Source organism: Cryptomeria japonica, chromosome 6 (genome assembly GCF_030272615.1).
Source record: "Cryptomeria japonica chromosome 6, Sugi_1.0, whole genome shotgun sequence".
In the NCBI taxonomy this organism is placed as follows: Eukaryota; Viridiplantae; Streptophyta; class Pinopsida; order Cupressales; family Cupressaceae; genus Cryptomeria; species Cryptomeria japonica.
The window spans coordinates 427,385,523-427,390,199 of NC_081410.1; positions in this window are offsets into that span (position 1 = coordinate 427,385,523).

Here is a 4,677-nt window from a genome sequence, read left to right on the forward strand (position 1 = left end):
GATCATCTCTCATGTCCCCTCTATCTGGTGGTGGTGGAGGACCCATGACCCCACCACTAGACGCTTGTCTCTTGTGACTCCCTCCAGTGGTTGTCATTGTCCATGATGGTCTGCGGAAGCTCCTAGCCCTCTAATCTGGTGGCACTGCCCCGTAGTAGAGGTCTCGACAGTAACCTATCTCCTCCCCTTCCCACAGAACATAGGTGTATCCAACCCCTGTGTCCTATGTCGCCTGCCTCCCAGCCTTCAGTGCTATCTCAGCCTCAGTATACCGTTGGATAGCCGAATCTTGCTCCCACTCAGTATCCTTGAGCTATCTCCTGAGTTGATCCCTCTCTCTCTCTAGATCCTGGATCTCATCTGCCTATCCCTGGCAGATCTCCCTCAGCTCTAATAGCTCATCCTCCTCCTCCTCGGCCCCCTGTACCTGTGGCTCTACCTGTGGCTACCGCTGTGCCTATACCTGTGCCTGTGCCTGTACCTGTCCCTGTCCCTACACCTGTCTAGGACCCTGTGCTACTGGCATCTGTAATGGCAACCCACCACGACCCCTCACTACCTGAGCCTATCTCTCCTCTCCACCCTCACTCTGTGGAGCCACTCTCCTCTCTCTAACTGCACCCTGCCTCCTCCGTCAGCCTCTACCCCCACCATCTCCATCATCATCCTCATCCCCTCCTCCATCCCCATCTATCTGCTATCCTGGATGTGTCAGGCGTGGAAATGGATGCTCTGCCCAATATGCAGTGTACTCTACATCCATCCTTGCATCCTCAATCTTAGGCCACATATCCCATGGCAAGGGAATCATCTCCACCAGCTACATCATGACCTGATCATATGATAACAGTGGCCCAAAGTGTGCCTGGTCTCACACTGTCCGTGCATACATACCGGAACCTCATGGCATCCGCTGGATCCTGCCAAACTGCCTGCCCACCTTGTCTACCAACTGCCTCTCCAGTACATAGGGTGTCCGCCCAATCAGATATCTGTTCCTAAAGGTACAGGGTAGCTCCACTGCGTCATCCTCCCACTACTTGCACTCTCGGTACGACCTCCATATCACAGTGTCAATCTCATCAAGGACTCAATGCCAGTGCTCCAACCTGCCAATCTGTGGTTGTGATGTAATCATATCATATAAATGAACAAAGCTGCGTCCATGACCCCAGCCTCTGAAATGTATCAGTCGTGTCACTGGCAGATGCTCATATTCCCACACCTGTGGCAATGTAACTCCACAGCCCAATCCTACGGATCCATGGTAGATGAACTGATAAGGCTCATAATATAAGTGTGCTAGCACGCATGGTCCCCAGGCATATCTGGTATGTTGTGTTACTAGTGTCTCCAAGGTACTCCCCAGCCCATAGCCAACCCTCGTGTCACCCTATCTAGACACAGAAACCCACTGATCACTCCTCCTGGCACTGCTGGTAGCGCCAATCCTGTTGCTGTCATCGTGTCCCATGCAACATGTCCTGCCCTCATCTCTAGTCTTGGATTCTGGAACACTCATCTCAGGGCCTCCCTGTCTCCATCTCGATTGTAGGGTATCAACTCCCCATCGATCGGTATCTGCAGAATCCTATATACATCATCCAAGGTGACTGTCATCTCACCCATTGACAAATGAAATGTACAAGTCTCTGAGTGCCATTTCTCAGCAAGCGCAGTCAGCAATCCCATGTTCACCCGAAACTCAGGCACATACAAAATATGTCGCAAGCCCATAACCTCAATGGCAGCTCTGTCCTCGAATGTCAGCTCTAGTCGTAACCTTTGAGTCGATGGGAATCTCTCCTGTGACTCCAACATAAGCAATTACTCTTGCAATAAAGAAAATCAATCATGTCAGTCATAGTGACACTCATTGTTCATCACAAAGTGTTGCTTCTATTCTAGTGACACTCACTGTTCATCACAAAGTGTTGCTATTTATCCTAGTGCTACTCCCTATTCATCACAAAGTGTTACTATTTATCCTAGTGGTACTCCTTGTTCATCACAAAGTACTACGTACTTTTTCACTCCCTATTAGTCACAAAGTGCTGCTCATATTCGCACTCACTGTTCATCACAAAGTGTTTCTTATATTAGTACTCCCTGTTCATTACAAAGTACTCTGTCTTGGTACTCACTGTTCATCACAAAGTGCCTTGACCTATCCTAAGTATTCCCTAGAGGACCTTCTTGAGTGTATCCTCTCAGCAGCTTATCCAATCGATAGCGTATGTTCATCAAAGAATTGTCGATTTGACCTTGAAGACACAAATGCGCTTTCATGACATACACACACTTACATATTGCACAAATGCGTCTTCTATGCACAAACGCGCCTGAAAGACACAAACGTGTCTCTGCTCTGCACAGACACGTCCACATAGCACAAACGTGCCCACATAGCACAAATGCGCCTGCACAACGCAGACGCACTCGCATTTGACACAGACGTCTTTTCCGGCATAGATGCGCCTGGCACAAACATAGACGCGCCTCGCCAACTTAGATTCACCTGGCACCAACACAGACGCGCCTGCACATTTTTGACATTTTTTGACATTATCCTAAAGTGCATTTATTGCACTACCTAGCATGCATTAATGACAACATTTATTGCGACAAAGTACAAGGAGGTTTTATGATACTTACTGACTCTCCTGCATCTGTTGGCCTCTGAAATTGGCGAACGTGATTGAATCTATACACCATTGCCATCACTGCTGACTGTTGCTGCTCTATTCTCTCTCTGCACTCTGATCTCTTGGAGGTGTGGATGACAATGAGGATGTATTTCCCTCGTGGTCTATCTTATAGACTTCCCTAGCCCTAGCCCTAGCCCTAACTCGGGTCTCTCGTGTCAGTCTTCTTTATCCCGTGACTCTGTCACTTCATCCGGTTAGCCCATTCTCACCCTTCTTTCTTATCGAGAGATTGTCTGTGATCTTTTCAGACATTTTCATCCAATCTCTCGAGGGGGCATATCATTCCCATCTTGGGGCAACTTTGTATTAGTTCATCTTATCTTTTTTGAAACAATGTGACAAGCTGCATTATCTCAAAGAGGGGCAAAATGTAGACACCTAAAATTGTCATGTCTAATTAAATAAATATCTTTATTTATTTAATTATTTTAGCCTAATTCTTCTATTAATTGAATAAATCCTTATTTATTTAATTAATTCATTTATCTTCTTCTAGCCTTATTTCTCATTTAAATAAATTCCTTTATTTATTTAAATTATTCTTTTCCTAAATTAAATAAATACTTATTTATTTAATTGATCCCTATTCTTCTATTAATTAAATGAATCTTTATTTATTTAATTAATTAATTTTCTACCCATGACACATGTCATTCATCTCTTAATTCATACACTACCTACCCTCTCATTATTTTATTATTTTCTTTACCTACCCTCTAATCATAGCCGACCTCTTTTACACCTCTCAATCTTATCCCTTCATTTCATATAGTGTCTTCTATATAAGGAGATGCTTCTTTCATTATCAAACCCTAACTCAATCGCGCACTCGACTACACTACGTCTTTTGCACTTTCATATGTGATCCTACTTGCAACCACATTTTCGTTCTGTGTTAAGCTCTTGTGCACATATAAAATCTGGAGCAAATATATCAAGCAAGATCAATGGAGATAGGAAGAATGGAGATCCAAACCCTATTGGACATGTGATGGTATAATCTTTGTGATTTCATTTGATTTGCATTGTCTTAGGTAATCTCCATATGTTATGGTAGATCTTTGTTGTTGTTAGGCTAGGGTTTTGTGGTTAAATTCATTTAGTCTTTCAATATTGTAGTATCCATTTTCACCATATACAGTTGTTTCACAGGTCAACAGGTTGTGTTGACCAAGGTAGCTATGAAACTGTGACATGAAATAGGAGAAGTGCATAACATGCAGAGAGTGTTATTGTTGTTTTGTGTGTCAACAGATTGTGTTGACTAAGGTCATTGCAAAACCCTGACAAGAGAAGAGAAGTGCATAACACATTGTGTTTAGGGTTATCACTATTTCACAAGTCAACACTTTGCATTCACCAAAGGTGGTTGTGATATCATGAAAAGTGCATAACACTTGTGTTAGTCAAACTGTAGGAAATACCAACTCAACACTCCACTCCTGAGTCCAATGTGGATACCTCCTACATGTGGATCTTTTGTATGCATAGGGATATAAGGATGGGTCCCACCACATCCACCATGCATCTGGATAAATTATGAAGGCTATGTGGACAAACATCTTTGTTGATCAGTCTATAAATCTAGAATAAGCATATGTATCAAAGAATATTTCAAGTTTAACCATAAAAAAATGGAGTTAATGCAAATATAGGTGCAGTTGATCGATCATTCCCAGTATGAGAATTGTGTACCAAGTCAAACCAAAATGCAGAGGTGGCTAAGTAAAGAAGGAAGGTCTCATTTAATGTGGATTTTTTTCAGTCTCAAGAAGAGACAAGGAAGATAATTTAGGGCCTCAAGAAGATTATTTTTGAATTTCTTTTTGGTGGGAAGGTGGCGTTTGATTTGGATGGTTGTAGATTGAGGAGAAGAGATAAGAAATATTATTCTAATGGCTGGAATAGTTTTTGATAATATATGTTTGAAGGGAAAATCTTAGTTGTACGTAGATTACCACTAAGTAAA